Source organism: Rattus norvegicus, chromosome 1, assembly GCF_021556685.1.
Source record: "Rattus norvegicus strain SHRSP/BbbUtx chromosome 1, alternate assembly SHRSP_T2T, whole genome shotgun sequence".
NCBI classification, from domain to species: domain Eukaryota; kingdom Metazoa; phylum Chordata; class Mammalia; order Rodentia; family Muridae; genus Rattus; species Rattus norvegicus.
This window is the reverse complement of record NC_141534.1, coordinates 86,923,226-86,950,338: the sequence shown is the minus strand read 5'-3', so window position 1 is coordinate 86,950,338 and position 27,113 is coordinate 86,923,226. Positions and strand designations below refer to the sequence as shown.

At 39.5% G+C, this 27,113-nt stretch overlaps 1 pseudogene; it reads left to right on the top strand.

The window, feature by feature from the left end:
* Ncl-ps2 (nucleolin, pseudogene 2) overlaps positions 1 to 27,113 on the top strand; it is a 425,843-nt pseudogene that overhangs the window by 315,631 nt on the left and 83,099 nt on the right.

Sequence of the window (27,113 nt, the reverse complement as noted above, 5' to 3'; positions counted from 1 at the left end):
CTAGCAACAGTGTCCTTTGCCTCACAGAGGCTTTGCATTTTTATGAGATCCCTTTTGTCGATACTTGATGTTAGAGCATAAGCCATTGGTGTTTTGTTCAGGAAATTTTCCTCAGTGCCAATGTGTTCGAGATTCTTCCCTACTTTTTCTTCTGCTATTTTCAGTGTATTTTGTTGAAGATATTTACTAGCACATTATCTGGGAATCTTTCCCCTTTTCTATATGTATTATCCCTAGGTTTCATCTTCTCATTGTGTTCTGAATTTCCTCTATGTTTTTGGTTAGGAGCTTTCTTCATTTTCTATTATCTTTGATGGTTCTGTCTATGTTTTTAATGGTATATTGTGCCCCTGAAACTCTCTATTCTTTCTCTTGTGTTCTGTTGGTGATACTTGCATCTATGTCTCCTGATCTCTTTCCTAGGTTTTCTATCTCCAGGGTTGTCATCCTTTGTGCTTTCTTTATTGTTTCACTTTATTCACTTAAATATCCTGGATGGGCTTTTCAATCCTTCTTCTTTTTGGTTGTGTTTTCCTGTAATTCTTTAAGGGATTTTTGTGTTTTCTCTTTAAGGGCTTCTGCTTCTTTACCTGTGTTGTCCTATATTTCTTAATTTCTATATTTATCTCCTTCTTAAAATCCTCTATCATCATCATGATATGTGATTTTTAATCCAAATCTTATTTTGATGGTGTGTTGGGATATCCAATATTTGCTTGGGTAGGAGATCTGGGCTCTGATGATGCTAAGTAGTCTGGGTTTCTGTTGCTTTGCTTCCTGTGCTTGTCTCTTATGGGGTTGCAATCCCCTTCAGCTCTTTCAATCCTTTCCATAACTCCTCCATTCCGGACCCTCTTTTCAGTTCGATGGTTGACTGATAACATTTGTCTCTGTATTTGTCTTGCTCTGGCAAAGTCTCTCAGGAGACATCTCTATCATGCTCCTGTCAGCATGTACTTCTTGGCATCAACAATATTGCAATTGTGTTACCCCACTTAGTATGATATCTTCGAGTTTCATCCATTTCCTAAGAATTTATTTTCATGAATTTTGTGTTTTTTTACATATTTTATTCTTCAAAAATTTAGAAAGTGAATATATTGTATCATGTTCTACTCAATTTGCCTCTGTGCACTCCAGTACACTATATATTCCCCAATATTCCAGACCACAACTTATTCTTTTTTCAAAAAATACAACACACTGAGGCTAATTTGTGATGCTCAAATGTACATGGTTGTGGGACCATCCATGTGGGCATGAGAAACTTAACAGCGGTCCTATACCAGAAGGGTGTGAGAGTCTTTCTCATCTAGCTGTCATAAACTGCAAGTAGATCTTGAATCAGGAGTAGGGTCTTAGGATATCCTCCCCATCCATCCTGGAATATTATCAGGCTTATGTTATGCAGTTTTTCAATAGGCAACCATTGATGATATGAAAACATTAGCATAACAGCCAAATAATGTTCAGAGGACAATATGCACGGTGGACAATTTCATAGCACTCCACTCCATTCTCTAGCTTTTACTTTCTACTCCTTGTTTCATGATATTTCCTGAGCCTTGGTTAGGGGATAATAGAAATCACATCGATGACTGAGCACTCACAATTTTCTGTACTTTTTGATTACTTAATAGTCTCTGCGTTAACTAACACCAGCTGCAAAAAAAAATAATCTCTAGCAAACATAAAGGACAGCACAAATTCATAGGTATAAATACAAATATTTAGAAGGTAGTTTGACAATATGACCATTTAGTAAAATGACAGTAGGAACACTACTTTGGAACTATAATCTCTCCAGTCATTGGGTCATGACCAGGTTTGTAGTACCAAGCATGAGTTTCATACTCCCCCCACCAAGTATCAATTCTCAAATCCAATCAGACATCATTTAAGTTACCCCATAACAATTTTATCATCATTGTACTACTATGCACATCTGACCTGGCACATATTTATTGTAGCATGTGAGATCAATGCAGGATAAGAGCAATATGTGCAAAATCCGGGGCTGAAAATTGAAAAGTAGGAAATGGAAAGAATATCCCCCATAAGGAGTTATAGAAATAAGTATGCTGAGTAGAGAGATTCAGTTTAAATTCCTCTGCCTCTTGTCTTCCAAACTGGGCAGTGCCTTATATATTTCTCATAATCAATAGATCTGCCTCTAATACATATGCTAAGTCGATTCCTAAACCTGATAAGCATTCTCTCTCTCTCTCTCTCTCTCTCTCTCTCTCTCTCTCTATTTCACACACACACACACACACACACACACACACACACACGCCTTATTCCCCTCACTCACTTTGTTAGTGAGATTATTATTGATGTCATATGGCCTTGATTCATAGGTCCATAACATTTCAGCCATTAGGCTGTTGTTTTGTTTTGTTTTTTGTTTTGTTTTGTTTTTCCGGAGCTGGGGACTGAACCCAGGGCCTTGCACTTGCTAGGCAAGCGCTCTAACACTGAGCTAAATCCCCAACCCCTAGGCTGTTGTTTTGATAGGAATCTTTCTTTCCAACACCATATAACATACCATTTTCCAATCTCTGCTATAAAATCTATCTGTCTTCCTGGTGCACCACACCAGGAAGCAGGTGCTTATATGAATCCTCTCTGGATTCCTGTACTGGTGTGGTAGATTTCTCCCAGCACTTCTGTACTTGTAGCTTGGCAGTAGGATATCTCCTCATACTATCAGTGATAAATCTGTGTGGTGATGATTTTGTTAATGAACTTGATTTTATAAGTTCTTTATGTGTGCATTTGCCTCAAACATCATGTTTAATGCAGTAAATACAAACTAGTTAGGTTTTTCTTTGTGAAGTGTTTTGCTGCTGCTTTCAGAAATGTGAAGAAAGTCAAGCAGACCATGTGTTAAGCTTAATAATTGACATTTTACTTCTCCCTGAACACAGTTGTAGGTGGATCATGGTTTGAGCACATCTGTGACTGGCTGTCCATGAGAGAACGGGCAACTTCTTGGTACTGCACTATGAAGACATGAAAAGATGAGCATCCATCTTACTATCATTTACACAGTTAAGAACTCGATCGTAGTAATTAAAAAGGTTACTAAGAACTGTGATTTTTGTCTTAATTTTTTCATAATTATCTTTTATTAATTAAAACAACTTTTAAATGTGAATATATTTGATCATATTCATCTTCTCCCAGAGGCTTTCCAGATGATCTATGCCTCCTTATCCTCCCAACTTTAAAGTTTTTCTACAACAAATCTAGTTCAGCAACAAGCCTCCCAAATCAAGAAAATATAAAACCATGCAATATGAAGTAATGTACTGAACACTTGTTTGTAAATGTGTCATAAGTTAGAATCATGTGAAAGGAGGCAACTACAGTTATGAAAATATCTCCATAAGATCCATCGGTAGGCAATCTTATAAGGCATTTCTGTACTCATTGATTGAAGGGGATGTACCTAACCCCTCGTGAGAGCTGCCATCCTTGAGTTCTTTAAGAAAACAGGCTGAGCATACTATGGTAAAGGAGACATCAAGCAGCATGCCTCTATTGCCTCAGCATCATTTCCAGACTCCAGGTTCCTGTACTTTTTTACCTCTTGCCCTGGTATCCTGCAATGATGTATAATAACAACATGTAAGTGCAAGTGAAATGATGTGAAAAAAACTATCACATAGAAATTAGACCAGTCAAACCAACAAAACTAAGAGAATTTGATTGAAAACACTAGGATCAGAGATCCACTCATTCACTCACTTGGGGATCTCATGAAAAAACTATACTGGACAGAATTTTATAGACAGAGCATATGTGGGTCAGTGGCACCCAAGATCTGTCCATGCTGCTTCACTCTCTGAGAATTTATATCACTTGGTGCTATCAATTTTCTCTTGCTTTAGCAGTCTATCAGCCTCTTCTTCTGCAGGGTTTCCTGATCTCTGGAAGGAAGGATTTGATAGAGATATCCATTTATGGTGTCTCATTCTCTACAATGTATTGCTGTAGGTTTCTGTATTTGTCCCTGTTTGCTACAAGAGGAAGTTTCTCTGATGATGCCTAAGCAAGGCACTATTCAATGTGTATAGCAGAATATCATGAGGAGACATTTTTCTACTATTTTTTTCTTTTTTCTTTTTAATAAAATTATTTTGTTTTATCATAGGGCCCTGGCCTATCTAGTCCAAGGTCCTTGGTCACCCATGTAGTTTATGATACAGGCTCCATGTCACAGAATGGGACTTAAGTTAAATCAGTTATTGGTTGAATATTCCCATAAGCTTTGAGCTACCACTGACCTAACTTATCTCACAAGTAGTACACCGCTATCGATAGGACTTTTGTCCAGCTTGGTGTTTATATTTCTCTTGTGAGCATGGAAAGTGCCCTTCTGTACTAAAGACACTAGGATGTAAGGGTGAATGGTCTCTGTAGGGACCAGCTTCACATACATTAATTTGTATAGGTGTTGTCTTTAGCAATTGAGGACTTGCTGTCAGTTTGTTGAGAGCAACTTCTAATCTTATTAACAGTCTGAGTTTTTTGATGGGGATTCTCACGGGGTCCATTTAGACAACATCTCAATTAGATGTAACCCAATCCTAGTACTGGAATTTTTCTTTCATTCATTTTCTTTATTTGGAACAAGAGATGGGCAATATGTGGTGATTTCACTTTGAACACTTTCATATGGGCATAGATTTTAGGAAGTTTCCACTGTATTAGGTTTCAACTCTACCTCTCTAATGCCTATTAATTTTATGTTTCTCTCCCTGTACTCCCTTTCAAAAACCCCTCTTCCTTCCCCTTTCCAATTGACTCCTCCATCCTAGCTCTTGAACTTCCCTTCATAATTTGTTCTGTACATTTAATGTTTTGATTATTATGTGCTCAGGGGACTTTTTTCCTTGTCCAATCTATTTGGTCTTCTGTATGTTTCATGAATGTTGATAGGCATCTCTTTCTTCAGGTTAGTATTTTTTCTATGATTTTGTTGAAAATATTTGCTGTTCCTTTGTCCTGGGCTTCCTTTTCTTCTTCTATTCCTATTATTCATAGATCTGGCCATATTATGTGCCATGAGTTTAATTTTTAGTACTTATAATTTAATATTATTAGTATTTAATATTTTTTTTATTAACTTGAGTATTTCTTATATACATTTCGAGTGTTATTCCCTTTCCTGGTTTCCGGGCAAACATCCCCCTCCCCCCTCCCCTTCCTTATGGGTGTTACCCTCCCAACCCTCCCACCATTGCCGCCCTCCCCCCATAGACTAGTTCACTGGGGGTTCAGTCTTAGCAGGACCCAGGGCTTCCACTTCCACTGGTGCTCTTACTAGGATATTCATTGCTACCTATGGGGTCAGAGTCCAGGGTCAGTCCATGTATAGTCTTTAGGTAGTGGCTTAGTCCCTGGAAGCTCTGGTTGCTTGGCATTGTTGTACTTTTGGGGTCTCGAGCCCCTTCAAGCTCTTCCAGTTCTTTCTCTGATTCCTTCAATAGGGGACCTATTCTCAGTTCAGTGGTTTGCTGCTGGCATTCGCCTCTGTATTTGCTGTATTCTGGCTGTGTCTCTCAGGAGCGATCTACATCCGGCTCCTGTCGGTCTGCACTTCTTTGCTTCATCCATCTAGTCCAATTGGGTGGCTGTATATGTATGGGCCAAATGTGGGACAGGCTCTGAATGGGTGTTCCTTCAGTCTCTGTTTTAATCTTTGCCTCTCCCTTCCCTGCCAAGGGTATTCTTTTTCCTCATTTAAAGAAGGAGTGAAGCATTCACATTTTGATCATCCGTCTTGAGTTTCGTTTGTTCTAGGGATCTAGGGTAATTCAAGCATTTGGGCTAATAGCCACTTATCAATGAGTGCATACCATGTATGTCTTTCTGTGATTGGGTTAGTTCACTCACGATGATATTTTCCAGTTCCAACCATTTGCCTACGAATTTCATAAACTCGTTGTTTTTGATAGCTGAGTAGTATTCCATTGTGTAGATGTACCACATTTTCTGTATCCATTCCTCTGTTGAAGGGCATCTGGGTTCTTTCCAGTTTCTGGCTATTATAAATAAGGCTGCGATGAACATAGTGGAGCACGTGTCTCTTTTATATGTTGAGGCATCTTTTGGGTATATGCCCAAGAGAGGTATAGCTGGATCCTCAGGCAGTTCAATGTCCAATTTTCTGAGGAACCTCCAGACTGATTTCCAGAATGGTTTTACCATTCTGCAATCCCACCAACAATGGAGGAGTGTTCCTCTTTCTCCACAACCTCGCCAGCATCTGCTGTCACCTGAGTTTTTGATCTTAGCCAATCGCACTGGTGTGAGGTGAAATCTCAGGGTTGTTTTGATTTGCATTTCCCTTATGACTGAAGATGTTGAACATTTCTTTAGGTGTTTCTCAGCCATTCGGCATTCCTCAGCTGTGAATTCTTTGTTTAGCTCTGAACCCCATTTTTTAATAGGGTTATTTGTTTCCCTGCGGTCTAACTTCTTGAGTTCTTTGTATATTTTGGATATAAGGCCTCTATCTGTTGTAGGGTTGGTAAAGATCTTTTCCCAATCTGTTGGTTGCCGTTTTGTCCTAACCACAGTGTCCTTTGCCTTACAGAAGCTTTGCAGTTTTATGAGATCCCATTTGTCAATTCTTGATCTTAGAGCATAAGCCATTGGTGTTTTGTTCAGGAAATTTTTTCCAGTGCCCATGTGTTCCAGATGCTTCCCTAGTTTTTCTTCTATTAGTTTGAGTGTGTCTGGTTTGATGTGGAGGTCCTTGATCCACTTCGACTTAAGCTTTGTACAGGGTGATAAGCATGGATCGATCTGCATTCTTCTACATGTTGCCCTCCAGTTGAACCAGCACCATTTGCTGAAAATGCTATCTTTTTTTCCATTGGATGGTTTTGGCTCCTTTGTCAAAAATCAAGTGACCATAGGTGTGTGGGTTCATTTCTGGGTCTTCAATTCTATTCCATTGGTCTATCTGTCTGTCTCTGTACCAATACCATGTAGTTTTTATCACTATTGCTCTGTAATACTGCTTGAGTTCAGGGATAGTGATTCCCCCTGAAGTCCTTTTATTGTTGAGGATAGTTTTAGCTATCCTGGGTTTTTTGTTATTCCAGATGAATTTGCAAATTGTTCTGTCTAACTCTTTGAAGAATTGGATTGGTATTTTGATGGGGATTGCATTGAATCTGTAGATTGCTTTTGGTAAAATGGCCATTTTTACTATATTAATCCTGCCAATCCATGAGCATGGGAGATCTTTCCATCTTCTGAGGTCTTCTTCAATTTCTTTCTTCAGTGTCTTGAAGTTCTTATTGTACAGATCTTTTACTTGCTTGGTTAAAGTCACACCGAGGTACTTTATATTATTTGGGTCTATTATGAAGGGTGTCGTTTCCCTAATTTCTTTCTCGGCTTGTTTCTCTTTTGTATAGAGGAAGGCAACTGATTTATTTGAGTTAATTTTATACCCAGCCACTTTGCTGAAGTTGTTTATCAGCTTTAGTAGTTCTCTGGTGGAACTTTTGGGATCACTTAAATATACTATCATATCATCTGCAAATAGTGATATTTTGACCTCTTCTTTTCCGATCTGTATCCCTTTGATCTCCTTTTGTTGTCTGATTGCTCTGGCTAGAACTTCAAGAACTATATTGAATAAGTAGGGAGAGAGTGGGCAGCCTTGTCTAGTCCCTGATTTTAGTGGGATTGCTTCAAGTTTCTCTCCATTTAGTTTAATGTTAGCAACTGGTTTGTTGTATATGGCTTTTACTATGTTTAGGTATGGGCCTTGAATTCCTATTCTTTCCAGGACTTTTATCATGAAGGGGTGTTGAATTTTGTCAAATGCTTTCTCAGCATCTAATGAAATGATCATGTGGTTCTGTTCTTTCAGTTTGTTTATATAATGGATCACGTTGATGGTTTTCCGTATATTAAACCATCCCTGCATGCCTGGGATGAAGCCTACTTGATCATGGTGGATGATTGTTTTGATGTGCTCTTGAATTCGGTTTGCCAGAATTTTATTGAGTATTTTTGCGTCGATATTCATAAGGGAAATTGGTCTGAAGTTCTCTTTCTTTGTTGTGTCTTTGTGTGGTTTAGGTATAAGAGTAATTGTAGCTTCGTAGAAGGAATTCGGTAGGGCTCCATCTGTTTCAATTTTGTGGAATAGTTTGGATAATATTGGTATGAGGTCTTCTATGAAGGTTTGATAGAATTCTGCACTAAACCCATCTGGACCTGGGCTCTTTTTGGTTGGGAGACCTTTAATGACTGCTTCTATTTCCTTAGGAGTTATGGGGTTGTTTAACTGGTTTATCTGTTCCTGATTTAACTTTGATACCTGGTATCTGTCTAGGAAATTGTCCATTTCCTGAAGATTTTCAAATTTTGTTGAATATAGGTTTTTATAGTAAGATCTGATGATTTTTTGAATTTCCTCTGAATCTGTAGTTATGTCTCCCTTTTCATTTCTGATTTTGTTAATTTGGACGCACTCTCTGTGTCCTCTCGTTAGTCTGGCTAAGGGTTTATCTATCTTGTTGATTTTCTCAAAGAACCAACTTTTGGTCCTGTTGATTCTTTCTATGGTCCTTTTTGTTTCTACTTGGTTGATTTCAGCTCTGAGTTTGATTATTTCCTGCCTTCTACTCCTCCTGGGTGTATTTGCTTCTTTTTGTTCTAGAGCTTTTAGGTGTGCTGTCAAGCTGCTGACATATGCTCTTTCCTGTTTCTTTCTGCAGGCACTCAGCGCTATGAGTTTTCCTCTTAGCACAGCTTTCATTGTGTCCCATAAGTTTGAGTATGTTGTATCTTCATTTTCATTAAATTCTAAAAAGTTTTTAATTTCTTTCCTTATTTCTTCCTTGACCAGGTTATCATTGAGTAGAGCATTGTTCAATTTCCACGTATATGTGGGCATTCTTCCCTTATTGTTATTGAAGACCAGTTTTAGGCCGTGGTGGTCCGATAGCACGCATGGGATTATTTCTATCTTTCTGTACCTGTTGAGGCCCGTTTTTTGACCAATTATATGGTCAATTTTGGAGAAAGTACCATGAGGAGCTGAGAAGAAGGTATATCCTTTTGCTTTAGGATAGAATGTTCTATAAATATCCGTTAAGTCCATTTGGCTCATGACTTCTCTTAGTCTGTCGACATCACTGTTTAATTTCTGTTTCCATGATCTGTCCATTGATGAGAGTGGGGTGTTAAAATCTCCCACTATTATTGTGTGAGGTGCAATGTGTGTTTTGAGCTTTAGTAAGGTTTCTTTTACGTATGTAGGTGCCCTTGTATTTGGGGCATAGATATTTAGGATTGAGAGTTCATCTTGGTGGATTTTTCCTTTGATGAATATGAAGTGTCCTTCCTTATCTTTTTTGATGACTTTTAGTTGGAAATTGATTTTATTTGATATTAGAATGGCTACTCCAGCTTGCTTCTTCTGACCATTTGCTTGGAAAGTTGTTTTCCAGCCTTTCACTCTGAGGTAGTGTCTGTCTTTGTCTCTGAGGTGTGTTTCCTGTAGGCAGCAGAATGCAGGGTCCTCGTTGCGTATCCAGTTTGTTAATCTATATCTTTTTATTGGGGAGTTGAGGCCATTGATATTGAGAGATATTAAGGAATAGTGATTATTGTTTCCCTTTATATTCATATTTGGATGTGAGGTTATGTTTGTGTGCTTTCATTCTCTTTGTTTTGTTGCCAAGACGATTAGTTTCTTGCTTCTTCTAGGGTATAGCTTGCCTCCTTATGTTGGGCTTTACCATTTATTATCCTTTGTAGTGCTGGATTTGTAGAAAGATATTGTGTAAATTTGGTTTTGTCATGGAATATCTTGGTTTCTCCATCAATGTTAATTGAGAGTTTTGCTGGATACAGTAACCTGGGCTGGCATTTGTGTTCTCTTAGGGTCTGTATGACATCAGTCCAGGATCTTCTGGCCTTCATAGTTTCTGGCGAGAAGTCTGGTGTGATTCTGATAGGTCTCCCTTTATATGTTACTTGGCCTTTTTCCCTTACTGCTTTTAATATTCTTTCTTTATTTTGTGCGTTTGGTGTTTTGACTATTATGTGACGGGAGGTGTTTCTTTTCTGGTCCAATCTATTTGGAGTTCTGTAGGCTTCTTGTATGCCTATGGGTATCTCTTTTTTTAGGTTAGGGAAGTTTTCTTCTATGATTTTGTTGAAGATATTTACTGGTCCTTTGAGCTGGGAGTCTTCAATCTCTTCTATACCTATTATCCTTAGGTTTGATCTTCTCATTGAGTCCTGGATTTCCTGTATGTTTTGGACCAGTAGCTTTTTCCGCTTTACATTATCTTTGACAGTTGAGTCAATGATTTCTATGGAATCTTCTGCTCCTGAGATTCTCTCTTCCATCTCTTGTATTCTGTTGGTGAAGCTTGTATCTACAGCTCCTTGTCTCTTCTTTTGGTTTTCTATATCCAGGGTTGTTTCCATGTGTTCTTTCTTGATTGCTTCTATTTCCATTTTTAATTCCTTCATCTGTTTGATTGTGTTTTCCTGGAATTCTTTCAGGCATTTTTGCCATTCCTCTCTGTAGGCTTCTACTTGTTTATTAATGATTTCCTGTGTTTCCCTAAGTGTGTTCATGTCTTTCTTGAAGTCCTCCAGCATCATGATCAAATATGATTTTGAAACTAGATCTTGCTTTTCTGGTGTGTTTGGATATTCCATGTTTGTTTTGGTGGGAGAATTGGGCTCCGATGAAGGCATGCAGTCTTGGTTTCTATTGCTTGGGTTCCTGCGCTTGCCTCTCGCCATCAGATTATCTCTAGTGTTACTTTGTTCTGCTATTTCTGACAGTGGCTAGACTGACCTATAAGCCTGTGTGTCAGGAGTGCTGTAGACCTGTTTTCCTCTCTTTCAGTCAGTTATGGGGACAGTGTGTTCTTCTTTCGGGCGTGTAGTTTTTCCTCTCTACAGGTCTTCAGCTGTTCCTGTGGGCCTGTGTCTTGAGTTCACCAGGCAGCTTTCTTGCAGCAGAAAATTTGGTCTTACCTGTGGTCCCGAGGCTCAGGTTCGCTCGTGGGGTGCTGCCCAGGGGCTCTCTGCAGCGGCAGCAACCAGGAAGACCTGTGCTGCCCCTTCCGGGAGCTTCAGTGCACCAGGGTTCCAGATGGTCTTTGGCTTTTTCCTCTGGCGTCCGAGATGTGTGTGCAGGGAGCAGTCTCTTCTGGTTTCCCAGGCTTGTCTGCCTCTCTGAAGGTTTAGCTCTCCCTCCCACGGGATTTGGGTGCAGAGATCTGTTTATCCGGTCTGTTTCTTTCAGGTTCCGGCGGTGTCTCAGGCGCAGAAGTCCCGCTGCTCCTGGGCCCTCCCCCACGGGAGCCCAGAGGCCTTATACAGTTTCCTCTTGGGCCAGGGATGTGGGCAGGGGTGAGCAGTGTTGGTGATCTCTTCCGCTCTGCAGCCTCAGGAGTGCCCACCTGACCAGGCGGTTGGGTCTCTCTCTCACCGGGTCTGGGAGCAGAGAGCTGCTGCGGTCCGGGATCCGCGGGTGTGGGCAGTATTTAATATTTTTAATATTTTATTTTATATATATATATCTTTATTCTATAATGTCTTCAATATCTAAAGTTCTCTAGTCTATTGATTTTACTTGGTGGTAAAGCTTACCTCTGAGATACTTGTTTGAGCCCTGAAAATTTCCTTTATGAGTTTTCCTTCATTTTGGATTTTCTTCATTGATTCTATTTCAACTCAAGGGGAAATCAGTTCACATTTTTTCCTACCATTTCTTTGTGGTTTCATAGTTTTCTTTGAGGGATATATTAATTTCCTTTAAAAAGACCAGTATCAGCACTCCAGCAGCAGGAGCCTTGCATTTCAGACTGTGCCTGGATCTAAAGGTACCTGGTCGAACAGATCCCTGTACCAAATTCTGTGGGAAGGAGAGCTAGACTTTCAGAGGGGCAGATATGCCTGGGAAACCAGAGGAGACTACACTCTGCCCACATTTCTAACTCTAGAGGAAAATGCCTAGTACCATCTGGTCCCCCTGTGCACAGGGACCCGAGAGAAGGAAGGGCAGGCCCTTCTGGTTACTGCCCTCAAAACGAGCAGAAACCTAGCCCTGAGGAGTGACTTGAGGCCCAAGCCCAGAGGTAAGACCAACTATTCTGCTTTAAGTGACCTGCCAGGTGGACTCAGGACACACACCCACACACCCACAGGAATAGCTAAAAGTCAGTAGACATGAATGACTACATGCCTGAAAGCAGAACACTCTGTTCCCATAACTGGCTGAAAGAAAACAGAAAAAGAGGTCCATAGAACTCCTGACACACAGGCCTATAGGACGTCCTAGCCATTATCAGAAATAGCAGAATAAGGTAGCATCAGAAACAACCTGATGTTGAGAGGCAAGTGCAGGGAACCCAAGCAATAGAAACCAAGACTACATGGCATCATCGGAGCCCAATTCTCGCACCAAAGCAAACACTGAATATCCAAACACACAACAAAAGCAAGATCTAGATTTAAAATTACATTTGATCATGATGATGGAGGACTTCAAGAAAGTCATAAAGAACTCCCTTAGAGAAATGGAGGAAAACACAAGTAAACAAGTAGAAGCCCTAAGAGAGGAAACACAAACATGCCTAAAAGAATTACAGGAAAACACAATCAAACAGGTGAAGGAATTGAAAGTGGAAAGAGAAACAATAAAGAAAGCACAAAGGGAGAAAACCCCGCATATAGAAAAACAAAGGAAGAGACAAGGAGCCATAGATACAAGCATTAGCTACAGAATACAAGAGATAGAAGAGAGAAACTCAGGAGCAGAAGATTCCGTAGAAATCATTGACAGAACTGGCAAAGATAATGTAAAACAGAAAAAGTAACTAGCCCAAAAGATACAGGAAATCCTGGACACAGTGAGAGGATCAAACTTAAGGTTAATAGGTATAGAAGAGAGCGAAGACTCCCAACTGAAAGGACCAGTAAATATCTTCAACAAAATCATGGAAAACTTCCCTAACCTAAAGAAAGAGATGCCCATAAACATACAAGAAGCCTACAGAACTTCAAACAGATTGGACCAGAAAAGAAACTCCTCCCCTCACATAATAGTCAAAATGCCAAATGCACAAAACAAAGAAAAATATTAAAAGTAGTAAGGGAAAAAGGTCAAGTAACATATAAAGGCAGACCTATCAGAATTACACCAGACTTCTCACCAGAGACTATGAAAGCCAGAAGATCCTGGACAGATGTCATACAGATCCTAAGAGAACACAAATGCCAGCCCAGGTTACTGTATGCAGCAAAACTCTCAATTAAGATAGATGGAGAAACCAACATAGTCCATGACAAAACCAAATTTACACAATATCTTTCTACAAATCCAGCACTACAAAGGATAATATGTGGTAAAGCCTAATGCAAGAAGGCAAACTATACCCTAGAAAAAGCAAGAAACTAATCGTTTTGCAACAAAACAAAGAAAAGACAAGCAAACAAACATAATCTCACCTCCAAATATGAAGATAACAGAAAGCAACGATCATTGTTCCTTAATATCTTCTGAACATCAATGGACTCAAAGACATAGATTAACAAACTGGATACACAATGAGTACCCAGCATTTTGCTGCCTACAGGAAATATACCTCAGAGAAAACGACAGACACTACTTCATAGTAAAAGGCTGGAAATCAACTTTCCAAGCACATGGTCTGAAGAAGCAAGCTGAAGTAGCCATTGCAACATCAAATAAAATTGATTTTCAAAAAAATAGTCATCAAAAAAGATAAGGAAGGACAGACACTTCATACTCTTCAAAGAAAAAATCCACCAAAATGAACTCTCAATCCTAAATATTTGTGCTCTAAACACAAGGACACCTACATACATAAAATATACCTTACTAAAGCTCAAAGCACACATTGTACCTCACACAATATTAGTAGGAGATTTCACTATCCCACTCTCATCAATAGACAGATCGTGGAAACAAAAATTAAACAGAGACATAGACAGACTAAGAAAAGTCATGAACCAAATGGGCTTAGCAGATATTTATAGAACATTCTATCCTAAAACAAAAGGATATACCTTCTCACCACCTCATGGTACTTTCTCCAAAATTGACCATATAATTGGTCAAAAAAATAGGCCTCAATAGATACAGACAGATAGAAATAATCCCATGAGTCCTATCAGACCACCACGCGCTAAAGCCAATCTTCAACAACAATAAGGAAAGAACACCCACATATACATGGAAATTGAACAATGCTCTATTCAATGATAACCTGGTCAAGGAGGAAATAAAGAAAGAAGTTAAAGACTTCTTAGTATTTAATGAAAATGAAGGTACAACATACCCAATAATATTAACGTACTAGGATGTTGAAAGAGTTTTTTAAAAATGCCTAGAACCCCAATTCCAAAGTTCCCAGTTGGAAAGACCTTTTCTCATTCTGGCCAATGTCAGAAGTTGGACAGTTACAGCAGGCAAATCATGAATGAGCCCATTTGACACTATGTAATTAAACTGTGTCAGACTGACTAATTCTTATGTCTTTGTATGCCATATTTGGGCATCCCCTCAAAGCCTATTAGATCACTTTTCACATCTGATTTACATCATGGCTCCAATACTGCACTGGACTTAATGGTCCTTTTTTTTAATAAAGCCATATTTCTCACTTGACTCTGGAAAATATGTGTCAAGATACATGGTGAGACAAGAACTAAGCAGGTGCACTGGGTCCTATAGCTGCCACCAACATTCCAATCTCAACTCTAGGCTGAGACCTACTGTACTACAATGAACTTCTTACATTACAGCCTGGGACATGGCTCAGTAGGGAGAGTGCTCCTGTTTCATGCACTGCATTCAATTCCCAGCACATCTGGAATCTGCAATGGTGACATTTGTTTATAACAGAGCACTGGGAAGCAAGTGTCAGTAGAATTATCTCAAGATACTCCTGTCCTATCTAGGATGTATGGTCTATCCTAGTTCACATAAGACTCTCCTTTGGAATAATATGAAAAGTATAAGTGTTTTCAAAATGGGAGATTTTCATAACTTATCATTTCCTTTTCTCTAATTTCAGGACTGTTTCCATGTCACCATCCAGAACACTATGGTGACTGTCACAGTTTTGAACCAGTGGAAGGGAAAGCCCTTGGTCCTGCCAAGACTGAACCCCCAGTGAACGTGATTGTTGGGGGGAGGGTGGTAATGGGGGGAGGATGGGGAGGGGAACACCAATATAGAAGGGGAGGGGGAGGGGCTAGGGGGATGTTGGCCTGGAAACCAGGAAGGTGAATAACAATTGGAATGTAAATAAGAAATACTCAAGTTAATAAAGATGAAAAAAAAGAAATGAATCGAATCCCACAGACTTTCATCAGTAGGAGTGTGTGTGTGTGTGTGTGTGTCTGTGTGTCTGTGTGTGTGTGTACGTGTGTGTGTGTGTGTGTGTATGTATGTCTCTGTGTGTGTTTATATATATGTAACTATGGTATATGTATGACTGTAGGATGGTATAGATATCTGTGTATGTTCAATGTGTGTTATGCATGTTGCTTCAATGAATATTGCCCCTGTGTCATGTATGTTTACCACTGTATGGAAGTCTCACTGTGGTCCTATATGGTACCCAGAAGAAAATACTGTCTATGTAAGGATTGTTTACAGGCATTTTTAAAGATAGAATTGTATATTAGTAGTTCATAACAGTTAGAAATTGATTTTATTATATAACATATTTATTAAGATATTAAGAAAATATTTCTTTGACCATGAACTAATATGTGTCTAAGGACCCAGTGCACCAAACGCTGGTCTGCCTCACTTGCCACAGGATGGAAAGGAGGAATAGGTTGTAATGTCAACACCCACTAACCAACTGCAGGAGAGAAATGTTTCAAAGGTTCCAGAAATTGGCCTACAGTTTTTCGTCTACTCAACAGTGTTGTCCTACATTTTTGAAGAAATAAGAAAATTTTCTGACTGAAGTGAACCATCTTTGCTTTTGGATTGAATTTAATCTGAGATGAGGCTACCACCAACATTCACTTTCTAATACAAACAGCATGATATGATGTCCCCCTACATTAGATTCATTACTATAGTCTGGTCCCCCAATATGGAAAACTGAAAAAGGTGTATTTCCTGGAAAATATCCTATTGATGAGTGTTTCTGCTGTGGGCTCCCAGAAGAACCCTTGAGGATGCTGTCTGAGGCTTATACTATTGAAGTGGGGAGTGTTGGACTTTCATGGTCACTGCATATTGAATCTGCAGTGCATCATAGGTGTGAAAATAACTTTGGAACAAAGTGACCACCTCAAAAGCCCTGGAAGACCAGAGGAGATGACTACAGCTCTATGGAAGGTGTCACATTTATATCATATAAATAAGATGAGGAATCCTTACTCTAGTCCTCATACACCATGTCAGTCACTCCAATTTTTTCACTCCTGCAATTAAATTGTCCTAATGTCCATACTACACACTGATCAATATGGCCACATAAAACATAATACACCGGGAAAGTCTGTTTAGCCTAGAAGGAGTAAGGTACCTACGTGAACATGTTTCCTATAGCATGTGCTTTCTCTGCAATTTTAATCACTGCACCACTGAGGTTTACATCCACCTCACACAAAGATACTGTCCTGAACAAGGAATGAGAGGACAAATTCACTGTTGGTGACAGAGTCACAAAAAGAGGCTATGACCTGTGAGTGAATGACCATTCCCTTCAATGCTTCTCACTTTGAAATGAAGCTACTCAGAACATATTGATGTTTCCCACAAATTTCACAGAATCTCTCATTCATGTAAGTATAATTTCAAACAGATTTATAGTTTCTGTAAAACGCTATTTAAATTATACAGTAAAGTTGACTGTTGTGTCGAGCTCTTGAGTCTTGTCTCAGATCAGGTGTCCCATAAATATGTTAAAGGAGAGGTCTGAGAGGCAGCAATTAGAATTGGCAGGTGCTGGGGGACGACATTGTCCAGGTTCTTATTTACTTCTCTTCTCTGTCATTTCTCTCTTTTCTGTCTCCCTTGTAATCCATTGTGACTTGATTTCAGAGTTAAGTGTTTTCTGAAAGTCACTATGTAGTCCAGGCTTACATGGAACTTAAAAAAATCTATTCCTGCCTCCCAGGTGCTGAGATTAATGTCTTTTTGATCACTATGTTTGTAAAACTTAAAATTTATCTTCTGACATTGACTCAACACTTGCTCTCAATACCTGAGGAGTAAATAAGCCTATGCATTAAACCATATCCATGTGAAAGGAGTCTACAATGTATCCTGATCACATTTACTCCTCCCTGTTTCTTGCATGCTCTGCCAAGCCCATCTGAAACCCCAATTCTAAAAAGAGAAAAATCTGTCCTACTATAATGTCTTTTTTTCCATTTTTATTAAATTGGGTATTTCTTATTTATATTTCAAATATTATTCCTTTGCCTGGTTTCCTGTCCATAAGCCCAGTTTGTGGAGGTGCATGCAGGTAGGGTTTGCTGAAGGAGGTAGAGGCAGGAGGACCACGAGTTTGAGGTATAATGTCTTGTTAAAATGTACATTTATTCTCTCTCTCTCTCTCTCTCTCTCTCTCTCTCTCTCTCTCTCTCTCTCTCTCTCTGTGTGTGTGTGTGTGTGTTTATGTGTGTTCACTGAGTTTCTATGTGGAAGTATGCTGTAGGTTCTTTGGAATTCAGTAAAACTTGTAAGTGTTAGGTATTTTTCCACTACTATGTGAGATCCCATGATTAAACTCTGCTTGTCAGGCTTGGTGCAAAGGCCTTGTCCCCGGAAGCCCAGTGACCTGAACCTGCTGTGTTTAATCACGCTATCTTGCATGTCTTGTTTTTTACATCCTTTGGATCCTGAGCAAATTCCAAATCTCTATACCCCTAAAAATGACTCCTTGTTATCAATATTTCTTCTACTGAGGCTGGAGCAGGAGCTTCTATCATATGCATGGTAGAATACTGAAAGAGCTTTACTTTGTGAAGCTGTAGTCAATGTAATGACAGTAGCTGGGCTCTTTTGAATGTACTGGTTGTCTGGAACAGAGGTTTTTTTTTTTTTATACTATTCCTCCTGCTACACCTCTTTTACTGTTTTTGTCTCATGTTACACCATGCCTTCTGAGTGGTGAGGTTCGTTGTGGGTTTGTAAGATATAAATGTCTCACTTGGGGTCAAACACTCAACATTTGTCCTCAACAACTTGAGGAGTAAATAAGTCTATGCATTAACAAATTCCCATGGTAAAGGATTTTCTCTGACCATTGGGAAAAGCCGCACGGATCTATACACACAAACATATTTAGGAGGCAGTTTGACATGTCCAAAATGACAGTAGTATGTCTCCTCGTGGTCTGGAAAACAACAGTGTGCTTAAGACCAGATTTAGAACAACAGATATGAATTCCATTCTGTTAAATGACCACAAACTCAACCAGAATGTGTTGGTTACTTTTATAGCAACAGTGCCGTGATTGTATCTGTAGGCATATCCTCCCCAACTGGTCAACATTACAGCATAGCAAATCTACTGCTGGTCTGAACACTGATGACTGTTTTCTCCCAGAACTCTGCAAAAAACCACCCTGCACAGAGAAAGCTAGGCAGCAGGGAGAAAGTTTGCCAGTAACTTTCAGAATATTTCTCAATGTGCCAAGATCAAATGGTGTTGTCTATAACAGTAGGACCTTGCCATCCACTTGTGGTATGAAACCAAGAGAAACAGTACAAGTCTATATTGTTTAGGAAGCTTCAGCCTTCCCTGAATAAAAAGTACATAGGTTTCTTACACGTGGGACTGAATTTTTTCAGTCATAATCAATAGTTGGTGAAAGTAACTTGAAGGGTTCTCCCCCAGGGATCTTCCCTTTTTCTTAAGACTCCTTGTCTTCAGCTTGGACACTGAATCATGTTAAGAGTGCCTGAATACGTATAACATAATGGTTCATTTGCCTAGACATTCAGCTTCCTAAATTAACCTGTTGACTCTTAGGTCTTAGATCTTAGACTAAGATGGTGCAAAGCTGGAGACAATACTAGACTTTTCTTTCTGAACTGAACTTGTTTTCCAAGGTTGCCTAGAAAATTTGAATATGACAAGAATGAATATCTTGTGTACAGAATGATTCCTACTGGATTCTCAAGTGTAGACAGAGGCTCATGAGTCATTACTGCTTGAGAATAATGTGCTCTCACCTATTTCCACAAGTCCACACTCAGCAAGTGGATCATACATGGAAACTATACTGATCATCATTCCACCACTATAGGGCACAGTTTTCTTACCACTGTCTCTTGGATGTCTCTGCTTTGATAAGTGCAGGAATTGAATCTGTAAGTGTCCTCTTTGCAATGCTCACATTCCAGTCCACATCTGTTCCAGAAACACATTTTCTCCACTTTAGTTCTAGGAAATCTCATTCCCTCTGGTGGCCACAACTGCCATCAGGAATGCATGTACCTACCTGTAGAACAAACACTCAAATGTCTTGCAGAAAAGCAAAAAAAAAAAAAAAGGAAATCCATAAATGTGGGATTCTATAACCTGGACCTGCTCATGAGGCTCCATAGGTTTCCTCAGTTTTGATGCAGATCCCTCAAGGAATGTGGGATGACACCTTTGTCTGTGAAACCATGGAGAAGTGGAGAGTTTGGAGTTCTAGTGGACTCATAATGTGACTGAATGCAAGGCAAGAAGAAATGGAGAACATGGAATATTTTAGCCAAGTTTCTATGGACTTTCTCCTCAGCTACCAGTTCTCCCTGATTTGCACCACGCAAAGCACAATTGCTCTCATGTTGTGAGGATTGAATGAGTTTTTATGGGGATACCTTGTGGCTGCCTGTTGAGAATCTGAAGGAAAAAATAATAATTAAGACACCTTGTCAAACCTCTTATTGTTTATTGTACTGAGTGCAGACCCTCAGGCTTTGCTCTGGCAGTTTAGTCTGACTGGGATAAACTTTATGTACATATGTTCTAGTCTGAGTTAAATACCAAATTTAAACTGTGTCTGAAGGTGAATGAAATGAGGAAATTTAGCAATAAGGAAAGAACATATGTGCTGGGATTCCTGAAGTTTTAGGTAAAAGGTTGCTAATATCTTTTGTTTCCTTTCACTGAGGCTCAAGGTAATTAGGTAACTCATCTAGAAGACAAAAACACATGTTTTCTGGGTGTGCCAGCCTACGTCTGAAGTCCTGCTACTTGGAATAGAAGCAGGATTACCAGGACTTCTAGCCTGTCTATATTACATAGTGAAACCTTGTTTCAAATAAATCCAATTCTGGAGAGAGGGGAGTCACCTGCTGATATGTTGGTGCTCCTTCATCAACAAGTGCAAAGAACCACTCAGGTGCTTTCCATAACACAGGTGACCATGGAGCTGTTTCTGTTCCTCCTGATGATGACATTTTTCTTTTTTTTCTTTTTTTTACCTTTTTGAAATATTATTTAATTAATTTGTTCCCATTGTAGATTATTTTTTATTGTTATTATTTTTATTAACTTGAGTATTTCTTATTTACATTTCGAATGTTATTCCCTTTCCCGGTTTCCAGGCAAACATCCCCTTAATCCCTCCCCCTCCCCTTCTTTATGGGTGTTCCCCTCCCCACCCTCCCCCCATTGCTGCCCTCCCCCCAACAATCACGTTCACTGGGGGTTTAGTCTTAGCAGGACCAAGGGCTTCCCCTTCCACTGGTGATCTTACTAGGATATTCATTGCTACCTATGAGGTCAGAGTCCAGAGTCAGTCCATATATAGTCTTTAGGTAGTGAAATTTTTCTAGTAGCATTGGAAATAATATTAGAAATCTAAGAGAAGTGAGGCATAGAGACATTTCTGAACAGACATTTAGTCCTGTAGTTTTTGAGGTAGGATATCTACATGAGGCAGACTAGTTACATGCTTTTCTTGCCTCAGCTTCACAGAGCTTTGAGTGACAGTGATATTGGTGTTCTGTTTAGGCCAGAGCTGGAGATCTAGGATGCTCAATTCTGGATTGCCAAATCCCACAAATCATCACTATAGCGGCCAGAAGCTAAAAATACTACACAGGCAGGGAAAGGCACATGTAGCTAAAGAAATTCTGATTGCTCATAGCCCAGGGTCAATGCCTCGCTCTCTCTGGTCACTTACCTTTCTATTGTCATGAGAGATTTAGAGGCAGCAGAGGATTGAAGTTCTTCATAGACTGACTGGAGCCACCTGAGGATACAGAGATTCTAGGCTGATTGAGTGAAGTGACATACATGTTGCTTCTTGTTAAATGCTTCTCCCTTGCCTGCCCTGTGGGAGTCCCATGCATCTACCTCCATTGGTGACATGGGCTTCTTGATAGTAGTAGCAGGCTGAAACACTGGCTACCACATTGGTTGTGCTGTTGGCATTCTAGCCCCTTAGCTTTTTTGATCCAAGAATATCTGAAAGAGAACATGATTGGACAGCTGTTTGGTTCCCTAACATTGTGATAGAAGTCTAGGAAAAGGAGGAAGCCATAGATCTAGAGTTATCATAAACTGACACGCAGGCCTACTTCCATGGTGACAAGGGACAGTTTCTCTAGCAAAAGAGTGCACAGTAAAGGAAATGGTAACAGAGTTATAAAAAAATCCTGTTAAAGCATGTGTATATGCATGTGCCTTTATCCCAAATGATATGAGTGAGATATGAGTATGTATACAGGTGAGGGTCTTAATGAGTGTGAGCATATACTGGTAGGTGAGAGCGTTCATACATGTGTGCTTGGCTCTGTGTGTGCTTTCCCTGCCTCTGTGCACAGAGCACATGAGAATAAAGCAAAGATCCCTTGTTGTCAAGGGATCTACTGCTGCCCTGGGAACTTTTTACCACAGCTCAAAGACATTCGAGCAGGAGAGAGATATGAAGGCTGGGCTGCACTTGGAAGGCAGGAAGGTCAATGGTCTTTGCAAGAGGGATGGACACTTGTCTGGATCCTCTCTGTAGGAATAGGCTGAAAGTGTCTACTTCTCAGCTTTCTCCTCCATATACCCAAAGAAGCTGCATCACATCCCCTTTTGGGGGTGTGCATTGTTGTAGGCATGAGTGAAAGCAGGGCTTTTCACAGATCAGTTTACGGTATTAATGAAGCAGAGACTTCTCTGTAGGGCAAAGCTGTTTACATATTGATAGGACAGACTCTCAGATGGTGCATTTAATCTTACCTTAACTTGTAGAACAACCTGTCTAGCCCTGTGGTTCTTACTATCTGCTCTGTTCCCTATCTTCTTCTTCCTTCAGTACCTTTTGATTCTCCTGCATCTTCTTTTGTCCCTTTGGTCTCTTTCCTGAGCAGGTAAAACCCCAATGCTTTCTGCCCTAGCTATTGGCTGTCTGATATTTACTATTATCTGTCAGCAGTAAGACTGTGCCAGAACATCCTTTCAGTTACCTTCAGGCAATGACATTCATGTTTTGAACAGGTGAGTAAGGATGAAATTTATAGATCTGAAACCTATGATGGGTCTTAGAAATGACAATATCAAAATCCTGCCATCACTTATCTCTTTGCCAGTACAGAATTAACAACTGAAAATACAGAGACACACCTTCATACAAAGTAAGAAATGTCACCCAAACAATGGATAAATGTGCACAGCATGCAGACGTGGAGCTCAGAGACAAACTCAGATGTTGCTTTTCGGGTACCTTCCAGTTTCCCAATTGTGAGGCACCTGTTGTGCAGCTAGAAACTGAAGTCACCTCTTCTGCAACAGCAATATATGCTTTTCATCACTGAAGCATCCAGTCCTTATTGAAGATACACGCTGTTGGTTGGTTGGTTTGTTTGTTTGTTCTGGGGCAGTAAATGTATGAAATTTGCATGTCAGAGGACAATTTAGTGAAGAGGATTCTCTTCTTTAATCTTTAATAAAGATTAAAATTTGATAATGAAACTTAGGCTGTCAAACAGAAAGTCATCACAATAAAGTAGGACTTTTCAAACCAACAGAAGAAAAAGATCTTAAGACACAAGAATATCAGACACATTTTTACACATTCTGGAGTCCGTTAAAAACATTAAATTAAAAGGTGTGTTTGTGGAGGACCTCTTTACAGAGCCCCGTAGGCCCTATGGTTGCTGTTTCAATCTCCATGTGTACATATAAACTCTAATCAGTGGACTTAGAGGTCTTTGTTCTCCTTACGTCTAATCTCTCCTCTGGCAATTACACTATCTCTGCTTCATTTTCTACTTCTGGGTTCCTTGAGCTCTGAAAAGGACTATTTACTGTATATTCCATTTTTTGTTGTTCTCTCTCTCTCTCTCTCTCTCTCTCTCTCTCTCTCTCTCTCTCTCTCAATCTGTCTCTCTCTGTGTCTCTCTCTTCCTCTCTGATTCTGTCTCAGTCTGTGTGTGTGTGTGTGTGTGTGTGTGTGTGCATGTTTGTGTGTATGTCTGTTTGTCTCTGTGCCTGCATTTATTACTGTCAGCTACAGGAGAAGCCTTCTCTTATAACTGAATAAGACACTGAACTATGAGTATAACAGAATATCATAAGAAACAACTATGTAGTTATTTGTATTTTTTCATTTTTAGATCTGTAGGATTGATTATTAACCTAAGTATTTTGGGTATCTAGACCCTGTTTCTTAGCCTCCCAAATAGTGTCAGATATTCCTGTAAATCCCTTGAGGCGCAGGAGTGGCTAAACCTCTCCTGAAAGCACTACCAACTGCCAGATTCCACACACAGAACACTCTGCCCTACAGGCCATCCTCAGCCTTCCCCATTCTTACAGAGAATCCCAAGTCAAAATCCCCTGAATCCCCAACCTGAAAAGCTTTGTCCCAGCCCCAAGAATACACATATATCCTTGTCTTCTACTTAGTTCTCTGTTGTTTCTCAACTGAGATGAGGCAGTTTCTCCTGAAGAGGTTAAGGATGGGTCTTCCTCCCAGTCCCATGTTCCCAGGAGTAAGATTCCGACTCAAAATATATTTACAATTACCTAGTCATATATCTAGGCTCATCTACGACTAGATCGTAACAAAAATTAACCCATTTATCCAAATCTACATTTTGCCATGTAGCTGCTTACTTGTGCTCCAGTACCATATGCCTGTCTTGTCACATTTTCTCAGATGAATCTTCCACCTGGCACTGTCCCAGAATCCTTTCTGCCTCCTGGATGCCCCACCTCCTATGTTCTGCCTAAGCTATAGGCCATCAGATTTTTATTTACAGATGCCTTATTCATAGAGACGCAAGATATTCTTCCCACACATCCCTCTGGGTTTTTCCCACCCAATAAATCTCTGGTGTGAGGTTTGTTGTACTGTGTGACTCCGTGGTATTCCTTCCCTTCTGACTGCCAGGATACCTTTGTAACCTTGTGGCAACACACACTGTGGGTTCTATCTCATATGGCTTTGCTTTGTCTCAGATTGTTTGTTTACTCCCACATGTTTTGTGCCACCATTGCACTACCATAATTTGTAGTCAGGATATTAAAACTATTTTTAATATTTTTGGTGTTTTGAGCACAAGCGTTTTGCATGAATGTGTATGCTCCATATGTGTCTCTATTGACTATAGAGGTCAGAAGGTCATTTCCAATAACCTTGGAAAAACATGGAGTTAGAGGCAATTGTGAACCATTTTATGAGTGCTGGAAACCAAATCTAGGTCTTCTACAACAACAGCAGTGCTTTTAATCACTGAGCTAATACTCCAACATATTTCTATTGTTGTTCTGAGTCAACAGAAAGAAATCATATTTTTATTTAAACAGAATATTTGTGCTTTCTTGTATTGGACCTCCCCGATAGAAAAACATGAGTATATGGGTTGCCTAAAATTAGCAGTCATGATAACATCCATAGGAGGTAATTATATTTAGCCATACTGCGGATGCTGTTTTTACTCTATGTTAGATATCAATGACTAATTTTGTGAATTTTTCACTTCATGGAGAAACTTGCTAAATTTTCCTTCTCACGAGGAACAGGAATAATAATAAATTCAGATATGTTTGAAACTCATTTTCTATGAACAGGATGCCATTATCATCAAATTATTCTTGGCTTTAAAATAATGAATGCAGCAGAGTTCTTCCGTTGATTTCAAAGTTTATGGTTCTTCTATTGTAACAGAATGTATCTATTTTAATAAGTGTAGGATCCAGAATATCAGCTGCCAATCATGAAACAACTACTTCATAAACACATATCTTCCTTATGATGGAGAGTAATTATTTCAGGGCAGAGACTGCTAGGAGCATATTTACATAATGTGCCTTTCATTGTTATGCTGCTGAATGACTGACATCATAATACAAACAAACCTACATTTTAATTCAAATAGTTTGTATAGTTGCTATTGCTCCTTTAGTCTAAAATGATAATGCCTTAGTTAACTTACAGTATGTGGTCATCATAAAATGGCAATGAAGTCAAAAGGCATGTACCCTTTAACCTTAGTAAAGATGGATGTCAGCCATGTGCTTGTTATTTAACACATCTACTTTATCTTTTAGTAAATCTGTTTTTTTAAAGAAAGTTGAATTAAAGTTTCATTTACAGTATATGTTAAATAAGAGTTTAAATATTTAATAAAATTACAGGTGCATAGATTTTTAACTGAGAGTCTTTTGTTACAATTTTATACCAATTTTTGTAGTAAATGTCTTCTTTATACATAATTTTTTGATTAATTTTCTTTACACCCTGACTATAGTTTCTCCTCCCCATTCTCCTCCCAGTTCTTATCCCTGATCTTCCCTGGCCTCATTCACTCTTCCTTCCTTCTTTTCCAGAATGGGGGAGGCCTCCATGGATATCATCCAGCCATGGTTTACAAGCTGTAGTAAGCCTGAGCACATTGTGTTTTATTGAGGACACACAATAAGATAAAAGGATCCCAGTAAGAGAAAAGTATCCCAAAAGTAGGCAACAGAATCAGAGACGGGCTATGCTCTGCTGCAGGGATCCTACTTGAGGACCGATCTACACAATTATAACATATGTACAGAAGGCCTAGCTCACTCCCATTTAGGTGTCTAGTTGGCCCTTCAATCTCTGTGAACACCTATGGGCCCAGGTTAGTTGGTTCTGTAATCGTGCTCTTGATCTCTCTGGCTCTAAAAGTCTTCCTTCCCCTTTTCCATGGGATTCCACAAGCTCCAACTAAGGTTTTGCTGGAAGTCTCTGCATCTATTACTATCAGTTGCTGGGTGAAACCTCTCTGATGACAATTATGCTAGGTTTCTATCTGTAAGTATAGCAAAAATATCACTAATAGTATCAGGAGTGAGATCCCTTTCATGGCATGTGTCTTGATCTAGACCAGCCGTTGATTGACCATTGTCTAAATTTCTCTTCCCTTTACACCTTGTAAGCAGAACAAATCATAGGTCAAAGGTTTTGTGGCTGGGTTAGGTTCGAGTCCCACCATTGGAAGTCTTGTTTTGTTATAAGAGATGGTGGGTTCAGGCTACATATTCCTCATTGCTAGGAGTTTTAGTAAGGGTCACTCTCCTAGATTCCTGGGAAATTCCATTGCCCTTGGTTTCTAGATTGTCCCAAGAAGGAACTCCTACCTCAATTTTAGTTGTCTCTTTGTTGCAGAATTCTTAGTCATACTGAATGTACTTAAAAACACTGAGTTAGAGTTTACAGCATAGTCTTAAGAGGTTTTTTGTTTGGGGGGAGGCAGACTCACAAACTCCTATAGGGATAAAAGATTTTTCCTAGTGGGAAGTAGAGAAACATTACAAATAAGAAAACATTGGAAGGATAGAACAGAGTAAATTTAGATATGAGATAGTTTGGACTCATTTGTTTGTGCAGGGGTAGAAGTCATTAAGATGAGTGAATTTGAAAATTGAACATGCCATTTCTTGGCTATACACCTGTAAGGAGGCCAAATTCTTTTTAGTGTAAGGTGGAGAGCAGGAGGGAGCACAAAGAAATTCCCTGGACAGATTTATATAGGCTTCAAAATGGAAGCGAGGGATCACAGTGGCACAGATAGGATTGGAGAAGCTGTGGGACTATTAGCAGGGAGATGAGACACAGAGAACAAGGTCACAGAGCACAGAA